Here is a 27154-nt window from a genome sequence, read left to right on the forward strand (position 1 = left end):
CAAGATAAAGCATAGTAGTTCGACACATACAACAACACAGAGTTACACATGGAATGAACAAAACATACAGTCAATAATACAGTAGAAAAAAAAAATCAAAGTCTATATACATTGAGTGCAAATAAGGTCAAATAAGGGAGTTAAGGCAATAAATAGGCCATGGTGGCGAAGTAATTACAATATGGCAATTAAACACTGGAATGGTAGATGTGCAAAGGATGGATGTGCAAGTAGAGATACTGTGGTGCAAAAGGAGCAAAATAAATAAATACAGTAGGTAACCTTCAAGAAAAATCAAATGAATATCAATATTCAGGTGGTTTATGCCTACTAGTCGAAGATCCTTGCCATCATCTTACCCTACATAGACAAAATATGTGTTTATGAGTTGCCTAGCATGTGCACAATACTAAAATGTTAAATTATATTTGACTCCTGGAGCATTTTATATCTAATGCTTGTTTGAATGACTTATTCAAAACTGTCCATGCTGGCTGCAAAAATACATAGCCTCATGTAATTCATTTTCAAAGACACAAGTTGTCATATCATTTTTCAAATACGTGATTACAGTTGGGAAGAAGTGGAATAATGAAACACGTTTGGAGAATAACAGCAGTGTTCTTGCTGACAAGCACAGTAATCACCCAATATTTGAGCCCATTGTTAAGTATGAGAATCATCCACTGATCAGACAGAATAAAGTAAACAGATAACTACATCCCCTGAAGACAAGATGACATAAATCCAACCCAACACCCTAACCAAAGTATTGTTATATTCATTGTACCCTTCTCTAGAATCAAACTTACACTTTTGGGTTCACAATCTGTTTGACAAAATTATCTAGTTACAAATCAGGTCACCCTACCAAACCCTGTTAAAACATACTGTCTGCTGCCTTTTCGTAGTCACAGCCTAAACGCCAATCACCAAACAAGGGGACAAATGCAAGTGTTTTAAGGGGCGTTTCTATAAAACATGCATCCAATCCCCTTGATCCTTTGTGGATTAAATCGACTTTAGTACAGGCTGTCAAAAGGCTGCATTCTGCAATATATTTATGGACGGGAGTAACAGCATCCTAATTATTTTGACAACACTGTACATAAAACATCGCTACCGTGCTACTCTTTACAGTTGTATAAACTCAGCGGAGAATGTTCCCCCCTCTCTATTCAACTCCACTTTAATCGCGAGGGGCGTTTCTTTAAAATCTGCATCCAATTCCCTCGATCCCTTACATAACTAGACCAATCATATACTTTGATGTGTCACCGTTCACAGTGCAGTGGCAAGACAGGACAATGATAGAGGTTATGCTCGTGATGTTAAATTGCAGGCGCATATGCTACTATTTCAGAATGATTTGGAGCACAGTTGAAAAGTTAACGCGCTGTACTTTTCAATGCGTAATATATAAAGAGGTGTGTCGTGAAAGCTTGAAAAGAGGGTCAAATGCGTGTGTCTCACAGACAATGCGTGGCAGCTCTGGATAGGAAGATTTCAAAGGTTTTGAAGAGCACTCTAAAAACACTCCACTAAGGCTAGCAGCAGCAGAGTGGCTGCTTTCTGTTATTACATAATTTGACCAAACAATTCTGATACAGAGTACCAAACCATAGCCTTAACCCAACCCTGCTGTCGTGCTTCATAGCAGGCTGATTGGGATTTGCCATGATGAAAAATGACAATAACGTACATCTCTGGCAAAACCAAATTCCTTCAACGGAGGGAGGTCTGTTGTCTCCTTGAACGTGTCTTTGTTTTGGAATTTTAGAACCTGGTGATTTATGTGGTAGCCAGCCACCACTCAATCCCAAGCGCCTTCACTGGAGGCAGGGTCACATTATAGATGTTACCCTTACAAAGAAGATTGCCGTTCTGAAAGTGCAGTAACTGCAGTCGACTGTGGTATTTTGGACACAGTAATTGCAGAATAACTGCAGTGTACTGCAGTTATACTGCAATCTAACTACAATTACACTGAAAAATTACTGCAGTAAAACAAAGTGTTATTTTGGAGACAGTATTTGCATCATACTGCAGTTATACTGCACTCTAACTGTAGTTGAAATCAAATTGTGTTGTTTACATACACATGATTAGCAGATGTTAATATGAGTGTAGCGAATTGCTTGTGCTAGTTCCGACAGTGCAGTAATACCTAACAAGTAATCTAACAATTCCCCAACAACTACCTAATACACACAAATCTAAAGGGGTGAATGAGAATATGTACATATAAGTATATGGATGAGTGATGGCTGAGCAGCATAGGCAAGGTGCAACAGATGGTATAAAATACAGTATATACATGTGATATGAGGAATGTATAATATGTAAACATTATTAAAGTGGCATTATTTAAAGTGACTGGTGTTCCATTTATTAAAGTGGACAGTGATTGGGTCTCAATGTAGGCAGCTTCTCTGAGTTGGAGATTGCGGTTTAGCAGTCTGATGGCCTTGAGATAGAAGCTGTTTTTCAGTCTCTCGGTCCCAGCTTTGATGCACCTGTACTGACCTCGCCTTCTGGATGGTAGTGGTGTGAACAGGCAGTGGCTCGGGTGGTTGTTGTCCTTGATTATCTTTTTGGCCTTCCTATGACATCGGGTGCTGTAGGTGTCATGGAGGGCAGGTAGTTTGCCCCTGGTGATGCATTGTGCAGACTGCACCACCCTCTGGAGAGCCTTGCGGTTGAGGGCGGTGCAGTTGCCGATGCGCTGTTGTACCTTCTTCACCACACTGTCTGTGTGGGTGGACCATTTCAGTTTGTCTGTGATGTGTACGCCAAGGAACTTAAAACTTTCCACCTTCTCCACTGCTGTTCCCTCTGCTGTTTCCTGAAGTCCACGATCATCTCCTTTGTTTTGTTGACATTGAGTGAGAGGTTGTTTTCCTGACACCACACTCCGAGTGCTCTCACCTCCTCCCTGTAGGCTGTCTCATCGGTGTTGTTAATCAAGCCCACTACTGTTGTGTCGTCTGCAAACTTGATGATTGAGTTGGAGGCGTGCATGGGCACGCAGTCGTGGGTGTACAGGAGGTGGCTGAGCACGCACCCTTGTGGGGCCCCAGTGTTGAGTGTACTGCAGTTATACTGCACTCTGACTGCAATCTGTTTTCGTAAGTGTAGGCAGTGGGGATGGGAGTTGTGTGCTGACTTTATACTCTTGTATAGTTCAACAGAAACAGTGCTAATCTGAAACATGGATGGTCCAAATCACAGGTTGAGAGTGACAGGACTCTCACTGACTACATGCCTAACATATTGATACATATTGATGTGCAGTGGTATACAGCTAGTGATTTCATCATCTTGCTGGCTGGCAAGTGTGTCTGTACTCCCTCGCAGCTACACTGAGTGGAGAGACGCTGTACTTTTCCACAGTGGTACTGGTCTGTTTGAAGGTAAACACACTCAGTGACGCATGCTTATTAATGTTTGTGGGGCAAAGGGAGTTCTAAGCATAGATCAGCGCTTCTAAGAAGGCAGTACATCATTATTTACATTATCTACAGCCCAGAGAAAGAGGGGAAAGTAGGAAATTATCTAAACCAGTGAGTAGGCTACGACAGGTCTACTGTAAGTGTCTGCTCTTTTTTCATCTTTACTGCTTCGCCACATGAGAACATCATGCACGGCATGAAATAGTGGATTTTCCTACAATACAGTGGATTTGATAGGCCTAACAATAGACCAGCCTGGTCTTACAGACATGGTAAACGTAAATCCGGCAGACTGAAATGAGTATGATATGTAATGTTTGGTATGGTTACGTAAGACAGAAGGTTACTTAAGGCAAAAATGAAAGTAGGGTGGTTGGTCAGGGTGGTTGGGTCGGCACATAATGCAAACGTCTAATAATCCAAAGTTTGCATGTTCAAATCTCATCAGACAACTTTAGCATTTTATCTGATTAGCAACTTTGCAACAACTTACTACTTTTTAGCTACTTTGTTACTAACACAAATGTCTAGCAACCCAAAGATTGTGTGTTTGACTCTCATCACAGGTAACTTTAGCATTTTAGCTTATTAGCAACTTTGCAACTTCTATTGCAACTACTTAGCATGTTAGCTAATCCTTCCCCTTCCCCTAACCTCAACCCTTTAACCTAACCTTAACACCTAGCCTAGCTAATGTTAGCCACCTAGCTAATGTTAACGTTAGCCATCTAGCACCCTAGCTAACGTTGGCCACAACAAATTGGAATTCGAACATATCATACAAAATAGATGATGGACATCCACAATCGAATACATCCCATACGATACATAACATATCCTACTAAATGGAGGGAAACAGATTTACATTTACTATGTTACGTCTACTAGTGAGCCACCTCATAACCCCCATCCATGTGGAAATAGGGGCGCACAGGTTTAGGGCCATAAAATATTGTGTGGATGAAAGGCGGGTGTGTGGCGGGCAGGTTGAATAAAGAGTAACTAATAGCCTACCTTAAAAAAAATCCATACATGTATAATTCTTGTGCAATGTATATCTGTAGGGTATATTGAAGTTTTTATTTAATTATTTTAGGCTATCTGGGAATAGTGCATAAGCCTACATTCGAGGGCCTAACTGTACACGCGCCATATAGCCTACACGCCAATCAACAAATGCTTTTGAGAACGGGCAGAAAAAGTTAACCTCAATCCACAGAGGCAAAAGGGACAATGCCAGAGTTGAATTCAATAAGACAAAAGCTGTGAAATGGAGAGTTGAAAATGAAGAGAAGGGAGGGACAGAAAAGTAACGCTTGGGAAAGATTTGGTGAAGTTGTAAAGAGGATGATAGCAGCGCATTCGGAAAGTATTTGACTTTTTACAAACGTTGTTATGTTATAGCCTTATTCTAAAATGGATTCAATAATTTCCTCCCCCCTCATCAATCAACACAATACCCCATAATGACAAAGCAAAAACAGGTTTTTACAAATGTTAGCAGATTTATTTTAAAAAACAACTGAAATACCTATTTGGCGTAGTGGTCTAAGGCACACCGTCTCAGTGCAAATGGTGTCACTACAGTCCCTGGTTTGATTCCAGGCTGTATAACATCCGGATGTGATTGGGAGTCCCATAGGGCGGTGCGCAATTGGCCCAGCGTAGTCTGGGTTTGGCCGGGGTAGGCCATCATTGTAATGAAGAATTTCTTCTTAACTGACTTGCCTAGTTAAATAAAGGTTCAAGAAAAATTTAAAAGTATTCAAACCCTTTGCTATGAGACTCGAAATTGAGCTCAGTTGCATCCTGTTTCCATTGATCATCCTTGAAATGTTTTACAGAGTCCACTTGTGGTAAATTCAATTGATTGGATATGATTTATAAAGTCACACACCTGACTAAATAAGGTCCCACAGTTGACAATGCATGTCAGAGCAAAAACCAAGAGACAAGATTGAGGGAATTGTCCGTAGAGCTCCGAGACAGGATGGTGTCGGGGCACAGATCTGGGGAAGGGTACCAAACCATTTCTGCAACATTGAAGGTCCCCAAGAACACAGTGCAGCACTCCACCAATCAGGCCAGACGGAAGCCACTCCTAGGTAAAAGGCACGACAGCCTGCTTGGAGTTTGCCAAAAGGCACCTAAAGAACTCTGACCATGAGAAACAAGATTCTCTGGTCTGATGAAACAAAGATCGAACTCTTTGGCCTGAATGCCAAGCGTCACGTCTGGAGGAAACCTGGCACCATCCCTAAGGTGAAGCATGGTGGTGGCAGCATAATGCTGTGGAGATGTTTTCAGCATCAAGGGCTGGGAGACTAGTCAGGATAGAGGGAAAGATGAACAGAGCAAAGTACAGAGAGATCCTTGACGAGAACCTGCTCCAGAGCACTCAGGACCTCAGACTCGAGCGAATGTTCACCTTCCAACAGGACAATGACCCTAAGCACACAGGCAAGACAATGCAGGAGTGGCTTCGGGACAAGTCTCTGAATGACCTTGAGTGGCCCAGCCAGATCCCGGACTTGAACCCTATCTAACATCTCTGGAGAGATCTGAAAATAGCTGCCCAACCTGACAGAGCTTGAGAGGATCTGCAGAGAAGAATTTGAGAAACTCCCCAAATACAGGTTTGTCAAGCTTGCAGTCATACCCAAGAAACCTTGAGACTGTAATCGCTGCCAAAGGTGCTTCAACAAAGTACTGAGTAAAGGGTCTTATGTAAGTGTAATATTTCAATGTATTTTTTATACATTTGCAAAAATGTCTAAAAACCTGTTTTTGCTTTGTCATTGTGGGGTATTGCGTGTAGATTGATGAGGAAAATTAACAATTTAATCCAGTTTAGAATAGGTCTGTAATGTAACAAAATATGCAACAAGTTAAGGGGTCTGAATACTTTCCAAATGCACTGGATGTGTGGTGATTGAGGCTCTATACAAATTCGACAGTCACAAAAGGGGGACATTAAATAGGCCTATGGCACATTAAGGGAACTGTATTCAAACCCTTTGCTATGAGACTCGAAATTGAGCTCAGGTGCATCCTGTTTCCATTGATCATCCTTGAAATGTTTTAAATGCCTACTGTTCAGATGGGTTAAAATGTAAACTGAAATCTAAACACTGACTGCAGGTCTATAACCTCTCTAACAGCCTTAATCTTAACTCCTGCAAAATTAAGCATTTCTTGCAGTAAAAGGATATGCCAAATGTTCACTTGGGAACAGGAGTGGAGAAATGATTTATTTCAGCATCTTGAGAAAATGCAAATGATGTTAGACACCTTCTGTTGAAATCTTATCAGAAACCTGTTTTGTTGTTTTCACAGCTTTCTATTTTCTTACAACCATCAAATTTATGTGACTTGGAAATTTTGAACAGAAAATCTTTTCTGTTTTTTTGTTATTGCATTTTCTCCCCAGTCCCTAAAGTCCTGGCAATGCAGATGACAGAGAGAGAACGTTACAGATGTCAACTAGATTTATGACATTATTCTGGTTTATTTTGTCTTGTAGGGCACCATATAATGACAGAAGAGAAGCTGCATGTAATCAATTATAGACAAATTGACTAACAAATAGCCTCGGAAATTATAAGCAGAAATCAGGCAACAACAAAAAAACCTGCACCCACTGTTAAAAATCGTTCTGCTGTCTTTGATTGTAGCCTACAGCTAATTTTCTATACTAACGGGTTAGGGTTGGGTTATTAGCAATTGCGGGCGGGCGCGGTTGAGCAAACAGCCGAGTCGCGCACCACTAACGTGTAACCCCTAATAGGCCTACAGAACAAACCATTTTATTTGCCTTTTTTTAAACAATTAGAACATGATAGGGTTATTGTTTAACCAAGTAGGAAAACTATAAATGCATGTTCTCACTAAGTAGTCCTACCATAGTTTACACAGGTGGTAATCTATGTCGCATGTATAAACCATTCATAAAGAAAAGGCCCTGAATTGATGGACCAATTTCACTATGCCTGTTATAGTCTTCTATATGCAAAATAAACTGTTTCGTCGCATATTCTACACTACCTGAATAGGGGTTTGTGTTATGACAATGATGATATAAATCAAAGTCATTGCAGTGCCAAAGAAGTGAAGGCCGTTCTCTGCGTGGGGGAAAAGCAAGCTCCCGCTGGTTACTGGGATCCCGAGACTTGCGCGTCTTTCTCTACCACACAGCCTCTGTCCCTCCCTCTTTCACTCTCCTTCTCTTCCTCATACTCACTCGAAGCTCGCTCACTCCCTCATACTGCTGTTCCCCTTAAAGCAGGGAATAACGACGGGGCGGAGGCAGTATTGGATTGATTTGCCCGCGGTGCGCAACGTCAATGGTCCACACCTGGATGTGAGTTTGACGGAAAGGTAGGTAGCAACATTTTGCATTGTATTATTTACATTTCAAAGCCTACATGCGGTACTTCCATGTCATCATAGGGAATAGTTTATTACGCTACAATATCTTACTTCTAAATAAATTGTTGCAGATGCATGCACAAAAATAATCCACTATTGTTGCTCCGGCTAACGCTGTCCACAACACACACGTCCAAAAATGTACTTATGCCTCGTTTTTTAAATATAAAATGTTGGTAGGCTATAAGGCCATTTGTGGGCTATGCTGGATTCCGTTACTTAGTGATTTTTCTTCTTCTTCTTGATGTAGCCATACCGCACTATTTAGTGGGATTGGCTACAATCATGTTGTGCAATGGTATTCCATGTGAAAGACACACTAGACCGAAATGTCTTTCACTATTTTACATTTAGTAAGGGAGACCATGTCAATGCTTGGTTATTCTGCAATAATTCCATTCCATACGGTTTAATTTATGCTCCTCGAGTATAAAGCGAATATGATTCGGAATATGTTTGGTGGAACATGCCCATAGCCTCATCATCATAACATCCCATATGCGCACACAGGAAATTGTGTGAAGGCGATGTGTGGCATGAGGTGATAGGAAATAAACGTTTCATTTCCATGGCGCGTCCTATGGCTCCAGAGGCACTACTTGTAGCGTCAATGACGCGGCTATTCGCCTGACAGCCCCCGCCCTAACTCCTGACAGAATTAATAACAAACCTAGCCTACTCTTCATGATAGTCATCTAGCCACGATGTCATAAAGAGCCAGTATACCTACACAAATAATGAAGAATTACTCCATTAGATGTAACGTATCTTAAAGGGAGAAGGGAGTTCCCAGTATTGAGAATAAAAAGTTGTCATCATACACATGTTATTAGTATCACAGGAACCGTGTGGTGTCGTGAAGTGAGGGTAGCCTTGGGGTGACTGCCTGTTAAGCCCAAGGCTGTGTTAGCCTCCTGGGGATGGTTGCCGTGCAGAGGACAGAAGAGAGCACCTTCTATTCTATTATGGTATGTTCTGTTATATGACCACTCAGGTGGGTGGCATCTTGTCTAAGGCCCATGTAGCGGAGTGAATTTAGATAGCTGATTACACAGTCAATCCTTGAGCACTTATGTTGAATACATTGCCGGGTATGCTGGCATGCAATTGCTCACAAAGTGCTTTCACCTTTTATCATACCAGTTTCACCAGGCATTACAATCCATATCCAGTCAAATGCCTCACCTCTGCATCCCTTTGTTAAGCCTGCGTAACAGTGTGATGATGGCTTGAATCCCACTCACTCTTAAAACTAGCAGACTCTCACTCCCACTCACCTTCATGTTCACCTCCATGGGAGATGCTGTATAGTTTTTGTTGTTGTTTCTGTTCATTTCAGCCCTGCGCAGCTATCTCATAGTATGTCTCTGGTTGACAATTGTCAGTCTTACTTGGCTTGAGTATTGCTGCTTGTAACCAATGTTAATTCACACCATCTCTCGTGACTGCAATATATCGATTTGTTTTCGTCCATGGGCTTTAATTTGTCTCAGTCCTGCTGTCAAGGCAAATTGGATCTTCTACCCAACTCAAAGTTAGCACAATCCACTTGCCTGATTTTCCCCAGACACGCCCATCTCACACAGTGCACACACACTCCACCTGACTGATGCTTATGCACGCACGCACGCACGCACGCACGCACGCACGCACACACACACACACACACACACACACACACACACACACACACACACACACACACACACTCCACCTGACTGATGCTTATGCACACACACGCACGCACGCACGCACACACGCACACACACACACACATATACACACGTATGCATAACATGTTGAGACACCGATCCAAACGGCAAACACAGTCCCATTTCACACCCTCTCTGAAACACCCAAACACCGCCAGGGGTGCATGTTCAGTCAGGCATTTCTAAAATGACTCAGTGTTTGACGTTTCTCAAAGGCATTTGTATGAACTGTGGACAGAATATTGAGTGACTGACAGCCCATCACCAATACCTAATCACTGATTGTTGTGGCCTTTGTCCAGATAATCACACCAAAGAAGGTATTCCTACTGTCACACTGGTATAAAGGATTTTGGAGACAGGCACAGGAATACACAATAGGGGTTTTTAATACACCTAAAACAAGCACGTATACAAAAACACTGAGCTGTACCCAAACAAAAGAGCGAGGGTAAACCATCGATGAACGACACCCGTAATACACACTATATATAGCAGGCAGCATAACAGCTGCACCAATGCATAGGTACTCACACCACCAACGGACATGGGAACAATAACCGACAAAGACAGTGGGAACATATATAACATACTAATCAGGGGAAATGTGAACCAGGGGTGTGTAATCAGACAAGACAGTCCAGGGTTGATGATAATGAGTCCCTTTCAGTGAAGCCGAGAAAGCCGGTGACGTAGACCTCCGGAACTGGTGAACAGAATGAGCAGCAGTACCGGGGGGAGGATCCGTGACACCTACAGATACAGTGGGGCAAAAAAGTATTTAGTCAGCCACCAATTGTGCATCTTTTTAAGTGGGAGAACTTGCACAATTGGTGGCTGACTAAATACTTTTTTTTGCCCCACTGTACCTCACTGTGAGGGAGTACAGTGGAAGCATCTGGCAGAAGTTAAATGAAATATATCATTCAGAAGACTAGAGCAGGCTCTGCTGCGTGCTCAGACTGGTCCATGTATGGTGGTGGTCTCACCCCTGACCATCATGCTTCTGATGCCTTTCTGGTTTCCTTGACAGCAAATACATAAGATCTGGACAGGGTTTCCCAAAAGCGTTGTGGCTCTAAGATCATCTTTCGTTCATTTAGTTTCAATGGAATTAAGAAGATCTTAGTGCTACAATGTTTTTCGGGAAATCCCAGGCTTTTTTCAGATCAGATGCTTCAATAAAAATGTAACAACTTTAGGTTCTCATAAAAGGCAAACATCTCTTCAGTGTATTTAACCAACACCAACTACAATGCGTGTACAAAACATTAAGAACACCTGCTCTTTCCGTGACAGACTGACCAGGTAAATCCAGGTGAAAGCTACGGTCCCTTATTGATGTCACTTGTTAAATCCACTTCAGTCAGTGTAGATGAAGGGGAGGAGACAGGTTGAAGAAGGATTTTTAAAGCTTTGAGACAATTGAGACATGGATTGTGTATGTGTGCTATTCAAAGTTCCCTTTGAATGGGGTATGGTAGTAGGTGCCAGGCGCACTGGTTTGTGTCAAGAACTGAAACATTGCTGGGTTTTTCATGCTCAGTTTCCTGTGTGCATCAAGAATGGTCCACCACCCAAAGGACATCTAGCCAACTTCACACAACTGTGGGAAGCATTGGAGTCAACATAGGCCAGCATTCCTGTGGAACGATTTCGACACCTTGTAGAATCCATGCCCTGACGAATTTAGGCTGTTCTGAGGGCAAAATGGGGAGTAGTGCAACTCAATATTAGGAAGGTGTTCTTAATGTTTTGTACACTCAGTGGGGGGGGGGGGGGGGGGTTGTCTTCAGTGGACAATTGACCTCTTCATGGAGCTCTACGGTACTCTTCATAGGGCTGTATTCTGCATTACTGTTAACATTTGTCATGCCTCATACAGTATCTGACTGTGGCACATTAAGGTGAACAGCTTGCTACTGGAATTCTTATTTTTATGGAGGCGTTTACTTTGGAAAGCTTTCAAGTTGTTTCGTTTTCGACTGAATGGAATGTTGATTTGAATAGCTGTTGTCTACTCTCCACTTGAATTTGAACTTGGCACAGGATGGATATTTTGTTGTTATTAGATTGGATTAATGACGCTGCAACATTAACAACAAAGTAGCCATTTAATTCACCGAACCCGGCTAAATTAAGCCATGTATATAATGAAATAACTTGTGTCAATTGCCTTCCTGTGATCTAGCTATGTGAGGAATGCTTACCAAAAGCCTTATCAAATGACCATCTTCCTTGCGTAAAATACATGTGGTAAATATTTAATCTGTTGATTCAATCAGCTATCCAGCACGTGCTGGTGAAGTCACTGATGTTTAGCCACAGGACATAATCCTCTTTTTGTTTGGGTCTGAAAACTGGAACGAGGCTATGATAGAAATGCTCTATTAGGCCCTATTCCTACTACGAGAGACGAAGGAGAGTCAGAGGAGCAGAGTGGCAAAAGCGATTTCTACTTTTCATTTCACATTACATCCATGTGTTTCCTTTCGTTGTGACTGGCAACACGTCATTCTTGGTCAGCAAACTCAAATTGACCATATATCAGTCGCCGCTAGCCAGCAAGCACAAACTATTTAACAATTCAAGCTACTTTTTCTTCTAAAACATATTACAATATTGAATAATGCAACCAACCCATATTACACTCTTGAATAATGCAACAACCAGAAGCATGTGCAGACAATTAAAGAGTTTATTTTCTCGTCCGTACACAGTGAATTGACTGACAATAGACAGCTAACACCTCAAAAGTCTCAATGTGCAGACATTTTCCTTATTAAAAAAAAACATCTGTTTAAAAAAACATTGCTATGCTATTACAATTTTTACTGTAATAGTGTTGGCTCAACAAGACAATTCTGTTTACACTGCTCTGCTGCTTAGAGGGGGGGGGGGGGCAACTGTAGGGCGAGTGTCGGGCACAACGTCTGGAGGTAGCTGTGGAGACGTGACAAGTACACCAGTTTATATTGTAGTATGTGTAGACGCTTAGATCCAACCTCTTCAGACATTTATGCTCAAATCATTACTAAGTAGACCTCTATTTCTTCATCTGATACATAGATCTGATACATATTATGCTGGTTTGCATCTTGTTCTTTCAGCAGTTTCTTCCACCCCAGCTTGTTTTTATAGTTGGTTTGTATTCGTTAAATCATTCTCTCTTAGTCAGCGCTGTCTTTCTTGCAGCCTACACAGTCCGAGTCAGCAGCCTTACTGGGTAGAGCTGTCAGACAGTAGCTTTGTTAACATTAGGCCTGGAACACTCCTGTGAACAGTTTAGATCTCCCTTGCCCAGAGCATCACTTGCCTGCCTACACTCTTCAAAATAAAAGTGCAATTTGGAACCAAATAAGCTTCTTTAGAGCAAAGCCATAGCGGAACCCTTTTAGGGTCTCTGAAAAATGATAAATGGGGATGATTCTTTGAGGAACCATACAAAAATCCCAAACCATAAATGTTTCGGCCCGCCAGGACCGGAATTAAATAGCCCTGCTGTAGAGTTTTAAGCCTTATTTGCATATTTCCCAGGGTGGATTTTAAGTGAATTTTAGATTTACCAGTACCACCCACGACTGTGTTTGCTAGTGACAGAGGACATGGTTGTTGCATTCATTCATTTTCAGTCTTGTGGCCTTCTCCAAATGAGATCCTAAGAGAATATGTTGTCATTAAATTACATTCTTTAAGACAATACATATTTCATAAGGCCTATTTCTTAACACAAGCCTAGTTTTATCCTAATACAGTTAGTCTGAAACTCATATTTTACAGCCTGCTAGTCATATTATGCTGGTTTGCAAAGTGATGTCTAATTCCTGTTGGAATCTAGCCGGAGTGGGGATTATCCAATTTTTTTCAAATTTTTACTCACCTGCAACCTGCATTCAGAATGACTGCCAGGGTTGGGAAGACCAAGATATGAGACTGCCTTAAACATCTAAATTGGAACAACCATTTCAGTAACAGGTGCAATAAGTCCAATTAACAGATTGGATTAGTTTAGGAAAATGTATTATTTATATTTGAGTAGCATAAGATGACTCAATCAATCAATGTACATGCAAGAAAGTAGATATTGAAACAAACAATTCTAAAAATCAACCTGCAATAGAGCATGCTGGGAAATATGATATTGGTGGGTGTGGTTTTGGTTCAACTCTGGTTATTAACACCAACGCTGGAGTTCTTACACACCACTGAGTGTTCATTTAACTATTTACAATGTAAAGGCAAGAGTTCTCCAAGGAACCTTACGAGATGGGGAATAGGCATTTATGAACACTTTTTGTCAGTGTACTGAGAGACTTGGATGAAAGAGAACTGCTGGCATGATATCACATCATATCACTCCCCTGACAGCTCTTTCTCTGTCTGTGTCTGTCTCTACGCTTTTGTATGTCTCTATGGTAAACGTGTGGCACATCTGTCTCACTCTGGGGTCATGTAGATACATGAGTTGGTCGTAGTGTATGTGTCTGTGTTTGTTATATGCTTGAGGCTGGAATTTCAGATCACAGCATGCTGATTTAAGCCACCCAAGCCATAGACTGTTCACTCTACTACTGTCCAGCAAATAGTGCCTGAGCATCTGCTCAGACAGATTCTACCCCCAAGCCATAAGACTGCTAAATAACCACAAGACTGCTAAATAGTTAGTTGCACTGACTCTATGCACATTCTCAAGACTATATATACACTCACACTCACTACACTGACACTCACAGAAATCCCAAACACATTCACATACACTACATACGCACACACACACATCATATGCTCCTAATCTGTCCTTTATTTGACTATTTTTATTATCTATCCTGATGCCTAGTCACTTTACCCTGCTTTTTATGTACATATCTACCTCAAATTCCTCATACCCCTGCACAGTGATATGGTACTCTGTATATTGCTTTATTCATAGTTTTTTTTATTTTTTAAAAACTTGGCATCATTGGAAAAGGCTCGTGAGCAAGTATTCCACGGTATTCCACCTGATGCATGTGACCAACAACATATTGTTTTGATTTTCCCTGATTTGCAATTCAAATGAGGAAGTATGAAGCATCCACTGGGTCTGAGGCACAGAGGCAGTGCTCCTCGCTCTGCTCAGTCTTTACCTGGAGACAACCAGCCCCTGTACCCCATGTTAACCTCATAGGCTGATCCTACTACTCATTACCACGTTACAACATGCTGCCGTCATCGTTAGAAAATAGAAGTACATTATCTTGCTTGTATCATTATTCATTTATTACAGTGCCAAACCAGAGGACATATGTACACAGACATTAGTATGTGGGCTTTACAGTGCGGCGTGTGTTGAGGACAGAGTGTATGCTTTAGTCCGTGTCTCCACTGAGCTGTCATTGCTGCTGGCCCTGTGGAATGTTCCCTGGCTCCGTGTTGTAGCTGGGTGAATCTGGTCACGTCTCATGCAGCGGTGCAGGGACGAGTCGGAGGGAGTCACAGAGACGAGCCACAGGCTTGGTCAGAGACACTGTACTACTGAGAACACACATAGACAGAAGAGGAGACTTTGCTTCACGCTGCTCTCTGAGGTTAGGATGGTAAGGTCTGTTCTGGATAGTGCCATTCATGTCGTTGTTGTAAAGTGTGGCGTTTCTGAGGAGTGATCACGTGCTTTTGTCTTGTGGGAGTGGGTGACATAATGTTTTTAAATTGTGAGGGATGTGGAAGGATATTACACTGATTGATAGTTGATGTTTTGAGAGCTACCTGTAAAACACCCGTTTGAAATGAGCGATACAGTGTACAGGATAAGACACACCTGCAACGAACGGTAAGCAAAGTATAAGTCTGAGCAAATAGAGACCTGAAAAGCAGATGAAAGGATTGTAATCTCATTAGTGAGGAAACAATGATGCCTTTAAAAAAGGACAAGGAAAATGTTTCCATAATACCATGGCGTGGAACTGGCCAGGGTGAGTTGAATGTCTATTCATGCTCTGGGATTGAATTAGGCCTTACAAGAGGTGTAGTGGAATCATTGCAGTCTTTTCAAAGTCGAATTACACCGTAACAGAGTAACTCCCTTGATTTAACGCATGGAGGGTTGCGTTCCCTCGTGGTCAGACTGTTGACAAACACAGTCGATGGCTGAATTTTGAATGCAATATTAGTGCAATGTTTTATTTGTGTACCACTCCTAGACTGCAGTAATTGAGATGATGTATCTTATTGAATCCTCAAAACCGTGTTGATTACTGAAGCGCTGCCATCACAGGTTTTAAGGAGAACCATAGGACTATTTGCTGTCTCTGACCGCTGGGGACAATGGGTATTGTCTTGCCATAGGAAGTCAATGGATGTCTCTTTTCAATGGGCTAGACAGCCCGTGTGTTGTTGACGTTTCTAATGACTGCTGGGCAATGAGCTGTCTCTCCTCTCTATGTGTTCTCTCTAGCATCATGTCTCTTTCTCTCATTCCCTCAGTGTTGTCCCTTCACCTCCTACTACTGTCTGTATCATAATTTTTTTTAACGTACTGATTCACTGGCCCCTCTCTCGCATCAGTCTCTGTTCTGATGAGATGGGTGTTCTGCTACTGTAAATCCTAGGGAGCTGCTATTTCATTTCCTTAAGACGGTTTTAGTCCTGTCTTTTATTTCCAGCTTGCCATCATAGCTCGTGGCGTGTGATGGGAAGTGTCACTTTGTCCTTCTGAAGGGGAGGCAGAGCCAGCCCAGAGAGGGAGTGGAGCATCCAGTCTGTTCTCCAGAGCTGCAGAAGCTCTCTGTGCTCCTGCTGATTGCAGTGAGTCAGCAGGTTCTGAGACTGGGATGAATTTCTCTCTCTTTTTTTCTTACATACCTGCCTCCCCCCCACTCTCTCTAAAGAAATCTCCCCTCCTTTTTCAGGGATGAGTCATGTCTCTCTGATCAAGTGGGATGGTGATTACATGTGCATGCTTCATGCCTCATTGTCTTTCACCCCAGCTCAGACAGCGGGGGTGTGCTCTTCTCTTTGTGCTACTGTATCTTACAGCCATCCAGTATCTCAGGGATTCAGTAATGTTTATTGGTGGAGGAGTTGTGTAGCTGTCTGTAGCTCTATGCAGCCAGTGATGTTGGCGGGTAGCCTAGTGGTTAGAGTGTTGGGCCAATAACCGAAAGGTTGCTAGATCGAACCCCTGAGCTGACAAGGTTCAAATCTGTCGTTCTGCCCCTGAACAAGGCCGTTAACCCACTGTTCCTAGGCCATCATTGTAAACAAGAATTTGTTCTTAACTGACTTGCCTAGTTAAATCAAATGTAAAAAAAAACTTCACTGAAGAATGTGTTTTTCCTATTGTCTGTCCATGACGTCAGCGACGCTTAAACTCTCCACTGTAATAAACATCAGAGATCGTAATTAGCCTGTCAGGAGATTAAATGAGAAAGTTTAATCAGTGCTCATGTGAACTGGGATATTCGATTCGTGCCACGTTTGTTTTTATGTTTTGATGATGGCGAGTTCCCATGATCTATGCACAGTTAGTGCTGCATAAAGTACTACCATCAAACTGGATATTGCAGAGCAGACCGGCTGGACAGGGGCGACATCACATCAGGAAAAAAAACATGTCTTTGTTTTCACTCACTTCCCAGTGCTAACTTCCCTGGTCAGGATGCTTGTTGATGTTTGTAGGCTAGTCGCGTAGCAGCAGAAGGTGTGTGGAATAGTTAGGGTCTGAGGAGCAGAGGAGAGGAGACTACTCCTAGTCCCGCTGGGCCTGTCTTGTGTCTCCCAAACTGGTCAGACAGGTTGGATAGGAGATCCCGGATGTGCCTCACCATACTGCACTTGGTGTATGCCTGCTGTGTGCTTAGAGATCTATAGACAATGTACAGGATTATTTACAAGCTAACCGATATCAATGTATGTGTGAATGACCTCTGGTCTCAGGTAATTGTTGGTTTGTATGTAGTGTGTGTGACTGTGACAGGGGTGAGGCGTCTGCCGCCTGTTATTATGTCACAGTGCTACTTTACCCCTGATGCCTGACACAAGGACACTCCCAGCTCCTCTATCATGACCATGAGCACAGCAACACACAGTATCTCTCTGCAATCAGCTACCAACTCTGCTCTTTCTCCCTGCAGACAGAACCACACTGCCAACTTTGGTCCTGGAATACTCAAATCGGTTAGCCATATAATTGACTCCAATATGTCAATGGGTGTGAGTGTCTCGGCCGTTTTAGAACTTATTAAAATCGTACATGCTTCCTATGATTTAAGATTCAGACCAGAGACTCACGTCCAGGGTGAGTTTCATAGTCACATTTCACACATTCTGTTCCTCATAAACAGGGCGATTTTACTGGGGATATTAAAGGGCTGACATTAAGTGTCTTAGTCAGGAGGACGTTAGACCGTAACCATTATATGACCTACGTACAGGCCTGCTGTCGAACATCTAGACTACACCACAGCTCCATCCTAAAGGACTAAAAACTGAAACCGAGTGATATGATTTGATAACGGTGTACGTGTGTGTGTGAGTGTGTGCGTGTGTGTGTGGCAATCCCGATCTATTGATCAGTAGACTAACAATGATGTTTAAATCACTTCTCTGCTTTTTATATCAACTCAGAACTGAAACGGGTGACACGACTTGATAACATCCGCGCCGTTCAATTGTGTTCAACTGTATGACAAATCCTGATGTGTTCAGCAGTCAACAATTATGGGGCTTGTTTGTGTTGTTGTGCTCACTGATGCACTGTTATCAGCAGAAGGAGGAAACAGAGCTCTCGGTTCTCCTCAGCACCTGCATGCAGAGCTACCACAAACCCCTCAGTCGTGAAGAGAGCCCACGCATTGTTTTGGCGCTCTATGAGCAGATCGCCATATTTCTCAACTACAGGCTGTATAGTTGAGTCCGTTAGTTAGTGTAGATACGTTAGTACTAGTAGTCATTAGATAAAGTGAATTTCCCCCATGCAATGTAAAGCCCTTTGATCGAGACAACAAAAAAAAGCAGTCTATTAATCGAATCCATTATTAGTATTCGTTGCATAGTTCCACAGTTTGAGATCCTAGCATTTGTTCTGCTCTCCACACAGATCTTTCTGTGGTACATTGATTCTCATCATGAAAACAGCCAAAAAGGTCCTTGATAATTCGTATCATGATGTTGAAGTGTAGCCGCTATGGTACCGCTCTGTTGCTGCATTCCTTTTGGACATTGACACTAGCACACAGTGCTGCCAACTCCTCCACAGTGCACTGATGCTTTCAGCTAGCACTCAGTAGACCCTCTATTCTGATGCACACAATGGTCTTTAACAAGAGACCGGTTTACTGGACTGACAGTAAGTCTTAAACAGTTAGCTCTTCGGCTCAGTAGTAAAGGCATTGACTGGGTGACTCTTAGTTAGGCCTCTCTGTGTCTAGATGGCAGTAACACTGAGCTCCCCGTTCGACCCCTTTACTAGCTCCCTGTCACTGACACCAATAACACACAGAGTCCCTTTAGCTTCCTTTTAGCCATGCTCTGATCCTAATAAGGAGATGAATGGCTCTATACAAACAGGAGAGTGAGCTGAGCTGGGACTGGACCCATGCCCACTGCCAGCCTCTCCTTATAAAATGTCTGTCTCTCTCCCCCAGAGCCTCTCCTCGCAGACTCACCCAGCCTCTCTACCAGCCTCCCCCTGCTTCTCTCAGCTCTCAGCTCTTTGGGCAGAATGACCAGGTCCCATGTAGCTGGAATCAGGATGTAACAACGAGGGACATGAATGTGGTCAGACAAGAAAGGAGAGAGGGCAGTAGGAACTAGTATTGCCACAAACACTTCCACCCTTCAGGACTCTCTCCCTCCGAGGCAGGCAGACCAAAGCATGCTAAATGGGCACCAGCTGACAGAAAAAGCCGAGATTCTTTTGTGCTAAAACACATCTTTAGTGGCTGTCAGCGAATGACAATCCCCATGTAAGAAGTCATTGTTTTCGTATTTTTAAGAAAATGGGAGTTCACTGGGGCAGTATTTCCACTTGGCAACTGAGCATGTGCCAATCAGGGATAGGATTTCCCAAGAGAGGCCTTTTCAACTAGTCTTCCATTTAATATAGCTCTGCTTCCATGGTAACTCTGTCTCCCTCATACAGAAGGGTGCTGTTCTCTTTGTTGAATGTTTTATACACTAGCAGTCTTTTGTAGGTCTTAGTTGACATCTTAATTTCTTTCTAAATGTGTCAGAAAGGAGTGGTGTCGACTGAAACTGTGTGCCTGCCACACACATTCATAGCAGAGGTGTTGAATATGAGTATAAATGGTAACACCCCAGAGAATGTACAGTACTGTACACAGAAGAAGTTCATATACTTTTGAGCTTTTCAGATTAGGTTGAAATACGGTATTTGTTGCCACTGAATCGCTGGTCTTCAGGCTTTTTAAAGGACAAAACTGTAAGCCTTCATACCCACGTCTATCGACTATTGTCGAAAACAAAAATGAAAATCTTTCATTCCCTCACATACTATGGTATGTCTTGATATGTTCTGGCTTCTCGTCTTTACACATTACTCTAACATGCCATAGGGCCCACCCCTGCATGTCCTTCTCATTGGTTCTTTACAACTCCTTCAATACAGTGGCATGCTGTCAGCTCAGGGACTGAATGTGCACATCAGGGTTACCCAATTGGCGGCCCGTGGGTGATTTTTATTTGGCCCCCTTATGTGTATTTTGTTGTTGTTGTTGGGCATGACTGTAAAAACACCAGCAAATCAGCTCCAAGTGATTTTAATTTTGGAAATGTGTTCCAAAGTATTCCCACGCATAACAGAGAGATAGATGTATGTGATCGAGTACAAGGTGTGACATGATTATGTTTGAGTCAAATATTATATCTGTTTGGGCTTCCTGCGGTCAATTTGCAGTCTACAAATGATTTGTGGAAGCCCCCCTGATCATCCCCTCAAGAGAAAATCTGCGTGCCGCTGAACCTAGTTGATGATCCTCGCAGTAGATCTTCTACTGTTGAGGTGATGGAGCTGATGTAAATGGACAGCCTTAATTCCAGTCGACAGACTATCCATTAATTCCATTACCAGCCGAGACATCAGGCAGGCAGTCCTCCTGTGTTCTGTTCTGTTTTTAGTGTTGGACTTAATTCTCACTAGGTAGCCTAAGGGTCCAACAGCCAGTGTGTATGTAAGCAGATGCTTGAGTCAACACCTGTGGTCACCGCTGTCTAGTCGCACAGATGCCAGCAAGTTTCACAGTTAAAATGTATATAACGCACGAATGGCATATTTTGTAATGATTATAGGTTTGGCTAGCATTTATTGCAGTCTTTTTTTTTGGGGGGGGGGGGGCTACAATTTGATTTTGAGAGTCACTGACTGGAAGGAAATTCTGTGTTCTCACCATCAATTAAATTGAATAAACTCCCATCTCTGCTTTGAGAGTGATGAAATATTTTTTTTTATAGGGTCACGAATCATATCTGTTTCCACAGCAACCACAATGATTTGCAGGCAGCTTATGGTCAGTGGATTGCTATTTGCAGCACTACCGTGTGCTGATGACAGACCTACCAATGGCCATTCAGAGTTTCGTCTGTATAGCCTTTGGCTGCATTTATTTATACAGTATCTGCATTCTCATAATCATGGCTCAGCCAAAGTAAGACTATCATTACGATTCAGTAAAATCAAACAAACGAGAAAAAGAAAAAAAAACTATTTAGATGGCTTGAGTATATTTGTGAACGTCCGGTTCAATCAAGTCTTATGTACTGTAGCAAAACTTGAAATTGTGTTTTTTTTACATTGGATAAAAGTAGAGACTCAGAGCTACAAAATGATATATCGTACACTACAGTCGGGGAACAATTGGAAAGTAATTCTGTTTTGAAAGTTGCTAAACTTGTAAACTCACTTTGTAGAAAATGGCCTTTTGAATCTTTTGGTGCTACTCCTGGAGAGCCCTTTGTCTAGACCCATTTAGCATCGTTAACAAACTCTTAAGCTTTAGCCTCACCCATCTCTGAGTTGATGACAGTGTTCTGTACTAACAACAGCAGTCAAGCACCCAACATAACTTGCTAGCTACTTCCAGACACAAATGAGAGAACCCCCCCCCACTCTGACCATTTTACTCGTACTAGCAGAGCTGGTTAGGCTGTTTTCAGCATAGTTAGTCACCAGAGCATTGGTGACTAACTGTGCTGCTGGTAACAATTTTTTATTACGCTTTTTTGCAAAAGTTTACTGACACCAGTTATTCTGCACTCTGGCACACTCAGATGAGAGTGCTCTAAAATCGGAGTAGATGGCCAGACTGAATTTACGAACGCACCCGAAATGGTTACTTGCATAGTGGAGTCTTTTTTTTGTTAAGGCATGTATTTAGCTAGCTAAGTAAACAATGAACCATAATCCCAACTCATGACATTACTACCCAACATGAATCTGCAGGTAGCTAACCAACTAGGTTCAATGGTAGCTAGCTAACATCAGGCTATAACTAGACAAGCAAATGGCTCTGAGATACGAATTAGAAGATCATACACAAGCGAGCCAGCCAGCTAACTTTAGCTAACTAGTTAACAGTACACTTTAACATGAAATTAAAATACTTTATGTCAAAATTAGAAACGTGTAATAACTGAAAATATAGCTAGCTAGACTATCGAGTTTATACATCATGGATGGACGTGTCTCCTGCCGGATGCCATGGTTGCCCTTAGTTTGAAGATGTACAGTAATCCGGAGACAAGTGTTTTTTTCTCCTTAGCTATCATACTCGAATTCCACTGATTTTAGAACTCAGTCCTCCAGAAAGTGGAGAGCAACACTTCTGCAGTTTTATTTTGTGATACATAAAAGCAGCATTAGACTGGATTACCTAAACATACTGACCAGCTCAAATAGAGATACGCGTATTATATGGCATGTCTAGCACACTCATTATCGAAGCCAGACATGGCTAGCTGGAAGATTGCTGTCTTTTTCTGCGGCTAAACCAACTAGGCTCGTAATTTAACAATTTAACACATTTGTTTTTACTGCACATAAAAGTTCAGATGTTCGAGAAGGCATTGCTGCCAAAAAAAAACACATTTAGATTTTTTTTTTAAAAGTTTGCGTTCAAACGGCTCTTCTGTGAAGTAGTGACCAAACAACTAGTTTCCTGAAACGAGTCACATTTTGTAATATCACTCGCCAGATCAATGCCCAGGAAAAACTATTACACAGTAACGTGATCTAGTGTGTCCAATGGACAGCCTGAAATGACCACAGGACCTGTTGATGTGTTAGACCCCTTCTCCCCATGATTCTTTCCTTAGTTGTCACCAAGGCAGTCATCTTGAGTGACCCTCTATGAATATGGTTTTGACATGAGATGGACCCCGTGCCCAGACATAGAGAAGGAGACCGTTGACTATTCTAGTGACAGGCTATTCATTTTTGTTGTTGTTAGACCTGCACAACGCTGCTTGATTCAAGAACAAGACGTAGACACGAGATCAATTTAAGGAACACGGCGGGAACTATCATCTGCACAATCGTAAATGTCCACCACTAAACCATAGCTCACACTTGGCAGCCAATCGTCAGGAAGGATGATAGACAAGACCGTAGGAGGTGAGTGACCCTCTCACAATTCCCCTTTACTAACAACCTTTCTTCCAGTGCAGGGATGGCCAGCTTTGATGGGGGTGGGGGCCACAAAAAAATCTAAACTCATCATGAGGGGCCGCAGTGGCTTGCGGGTCTGTGTACCCACATCCAGACCCACACATGCAGTCTGAGCCGGCCCTTGCCTTTGGGGGCACTAAGTTCAATTCTGGGGGCCCACCTTGTGAGCAAAACATTTCAGTGGCACACCTCAAGATTTTTTGTTTTTTTGTTTTAGGGTTAATTTCCTGCAATTCTACACATTTTGCCATGGGCGGAGAGAAGATTTTGCAATTGTATAACTATACAGAACAAAAAATAAATGCAACAATTTCAACAATTTTACTGAGTTACAGTTCATATAAGGAAATCAGTCAAATGAAATAAATTCATTAGGCCCTAATCTACAAATTTCACATGACTTGGCAGGGACACAGTCATGGGTGGGCCTGGGAAAGAATTGGCCCACCCACTGGGGAGACAGGCCCAGCCAATCAGAATGAGTTTTCCCCCACAAAAGGGCTTTATTACAGATATAAATACTCCTCAGTTGTATCAGCTGTCCGGGTGGCTGGTCTCAGACGATCCCTCAGTTGAAGAAGCCGGATGTGGAGCTCCTGGGCTACCATGGTTACATGTGGTATGCAGATGCACAACCAAATTTCAAAATTGTACCTTGTGTATTCTACTATACTAACTCTCAACTGAGTCCCCCCCTTGAAAGAAAAAAAAATGATATCATTTTTCCAGCTTTTTGTGTAAATTGATCCGCAAGCCTACACAAGGGAGGCCGCTAGTGACGTGTTCTGTGGCCGGGGTTTCCATGGTAACACTGCTGTAACATTAGCGACCTTTTGGTGGCATGCTGGAGATGCTGACCTCACAGCAGGACCACGCTCACACATTACACAATGTGCGAGCTAGTAACCCCAGGATAGAGGTCTATTCGGCTGAGGAATGTATGAAGGAGTTAATATAACCTACTGAGGAATGAGGCTGACTGGCTTCATGCTCCTCATCTAATGGCACGACCTCTGTCTGTCTCCAAACTGCCACTGATGCAAATATTTTCTGCTGAAACGCTGACCTAACCCATAGGATTCTCTATTACAAGCAGCCTTTATGGATTTTTCATTCAGCTGATGGTGGAACACACACACACGTACACACACACCACCCTCCGTTTAGCCTCAGGCTGAGCGTGGGATGACTGTGTGAGCAACACAGTACTGCTCATGTCAATCTCGTCACCATTGGACGCTATGAGCTATGATCACTGCTGTGTCTCTCTCTTTCTCCCGAATGGATGCTGATCAAGCTTCTCCCTGAACATCAATCACTTTAATAATGTTTACATGTCTTGCATTTCTCATCTCATATGTGTATACTGTATTCTATTCTAATCTACTGTATCTTAGTCTATGCTGCTCTGACATTGCTGGTCCATATATTTAGATATTCTTAATTCCTTTACTTAGATTTGTGTGTATTGGGTGTATGTTGTGAAATTCTTAGATATTACTTGTTAGACATTACTGCCCTGTCGGAGCTAGAAACCCAAGCATTTCCCTACACCCTCAATAACATCTGCTAAGCATGTGACCAATAACATTTGATTTGGCCAAGCCTCTGGGCCTCTGCAGAAGGACCTGGGGGATTTTCTAGGTTGTTTTCAGCAGTGTGTGTCTGTGTGTGTGTGTTTGTCTAATGGCACTCTTCCCCTCCATGGACAAGGCCAACCGGACAAATAGTGCAGCGTCAGCACATTAAGCTCCTTTTATCTCAAGGGGCAGGCAGTGAGCCATTAGAAAACTAAATGAAAGGTGTGTTTGTTTTGGTTCATTGTTGCCGTCTCTGGTTCTGTGTTTCAGCGTGTCACAGGGAGGTACAATAGTCTTTTGTTTCCAGGTGTTCCCTGAGCTGCCTGCCACTGAGTGAGGAGTGCTGAGCTGCTGCAATAGAGGTCATGTTCAGAGCCAGGGTCTGTTTGCTGCAGTGTGTGTGTGTGTGTGTGTGTGTTGAGCTGCAATATAGGTCATGTTGTGAGCCACCATTGATAGTTACTTCCTTCTCATCTTGCCCAAAGCACACCTTTATCCTGGCCTTACTTGAGCCATGCATCGCACACAGCCTTCAGTTATAATTCTACATGTCCCTTAATGGAAAAAAGCTTGTCGTGTTAAGCAGGCCGTGGTAAAAAAATAATGTCTGAGATGATTACAGAAGACAGAAACGCAGCCCTATAAGCAAAGATATAGATAATTAATGATGATGCAGAACGGCGTAGAGAGAAGAAGCAAGTCACACCCACCACCACACAAACCCACAACTCATTTCAATATCTTCTGACATATCTCCGTGGGATGAAACAGTAACCGCCATTGCTCTGAATGTGGACCATCACTGCTCTACAAACATACACTTTGAGATATCAGAACATGGACAACCTTAGTGTGTATTGACTAGCAGTTTGTGCCCCTGAGTCAGGTCTTTGGATAATTTAGTAGAGTCTCGGTGAGGGACATTATGGGTAAGCATGTTGGCCATTTTATTTTTATTTTATTTCACCTTTATTTAACATGTTGGCCATGACTTCATGCCTGCCCTCCCTTCCCTTCCTCCACCCCTCTGTCCTCCGGTCTATAGCACATTCAGATCAGATTGATGGTTTTTATAACTGGCAGCATTTCTACTAAGGATTCCAATGAACTGGGATTAAGGGCCAGCATACTAAACAGAGAGGTATATATGAGAGGGTCGACTGCTATCTATTCCCTCTGCTTCGATCTGACAAGCAGCCCATGAAGGGAGGGAGTGTCCCGGTGGTGACTGATGTGCAGGATCAGGATCAGTCTGAGTTGTAAAGCTGTGTGTGGTGCAGTAGAGATGGTGTGGGTGTGTGTAGCTCTAAACTGAACTGGGTTTATTTTGGAGCTGGTTTGGTGTGTGTGTGTAGTCTGTCGCTCACTGCACAGTTGGGTAGGGAGGGGTTGGTCTGGATGACGGTCTGGAGACAGGGTCAGCCAGGCTATCAGTAAGGCCTCCTGAGGGTAGGTACTGTCCGGTGAGTAGCACTCTGTGGAACAGCTTGTTGGCTGTCAAGAAGTCAACTCCCTTTTCTGCCAGAAAGCTCACACACATGCATACACATAGACACGCACGCACATACACACACATGTAGTTACAGGCCCTGCGCCGCAGTGACGCATAACCTCAGTGGGAGGTACAGACCATGAGAAGAGCCTCCTCTCTCACTTATAAACACGCTACGACGTTGCGACAGTGTGTGTGTGTACTGCATGTGTCTCTCTCTCTTTGTGTGTGTATGTGTAAATTACATGGTGCCTCTTTTAGACGGCTGTACTGTTTGTGTGTATTTGAGAGCTCCCACGTGAGAAGCTGCAGTACTGTAGCTGTGAGTCGTTTGAGAGGCTGTGAATCTGTTGGCGAACTACTCTAACGAGTCAATCTCCGTGTGAAACCATGTTGTGCAACAGTGTAATCCTTCAGTATGCGCTGTATTTATCTGTCTTTGCAGATGGATTCTTGTAGCCTACACTGTTACAAAAAAAGGGTTCCAAAAGGATAGCCATTTTCAGTTCCAGGTAGAACCCTTTTGGGTTCTATATAGAGCCCTCTGTGGAAAGGGTTCTACATGGAACCGAAAAGGGTTCTTCAAAGGGTTCTCCTATGGGGACAGCCAACTAACCCTTTAAGGTTCTAGATGGCACCTTTTTTAGAGTATATCTGGACAGCTTTGGTGTGTGTTTGGGTGCAACAGAGGGATTTATGGTCTGCTGCTTAATAAACACATGATTAGCTGGCACTTGTGCAGAGTACAGGGGACACCACGAGCCGCCAGAACAGCTTCAATGCACTTTGGCATAGATTCTACAAGTGTCTGGAACTTTACTGGATGCGAC

At 42.8% G+C, this 27154-nt stretch overlaps 1 protein-coding gene and 1 long non-coding RNA gene across 19 annotated transcripts in view; one reads left to right on the top strand and one right to left on the bottom strand.

Moving 5' to 3' along the window:
- Positions 1-27154, bottom strand: part of LOC149982539 (uncharacterized) — a 97597-nt gene that overhangs the window by 5922 nt on the left and 64521 nt on the right. Inside the window, exon 1 of one of the 2 annotated variants that reach the window (XR_016497250.1) lies at positions 7693-7806. The exons of the other annotated variant lie outside the window; for it this stretch is intronic. This is a non-coding gene — a long non-coding RNA (uncharacterized LOC149982539). Of the gene's footprint in view, positions 1-7692; positions 7807-27154 lie in introns of those variants that run through there. 2 annotated transcript variants of the gene reach the window in all.
- The window catches only part of LOC110527864 (band 4.1-like protein 1), a 108802-nt gene continuing 89342 nt past the window's right edge, over positions 7695-27154 (top strand). For 12 of the 17 annotated variants that reach the window (XM_021609428.3, XM_090240919.1, XM_021609435.3 and 9 more), the window contains exon 1: positions 7702-7829. The gene's annotated coding sequence lies outside the window, so the exon portion shown is untranslated. Of the gene's footprint in view, positions 7830-23034; positions 23199-27154 lie in introns of all 17 variants that reach the window. The other 5 variants (XM_090240917.1, XM_090240927.1, XM_090240929.1 and 2 more) reach the window with 3 other exon arrangements.

This window comes from Oncorhynchus mykiss, chromosome 7 (genome assembly GCF_057628025.1).
Source record: "Oncorhynchus mykiss isolate SJ-2025 chromosome 7, ASM5762802v1, whole genome shotgun sequence".
NCBI lineage: Eukaryota > Metazoa > Chordata > Actinopteri > Salmoniformes > Salmonidae > Oncorhynchus > Oncorhynchus mykiss.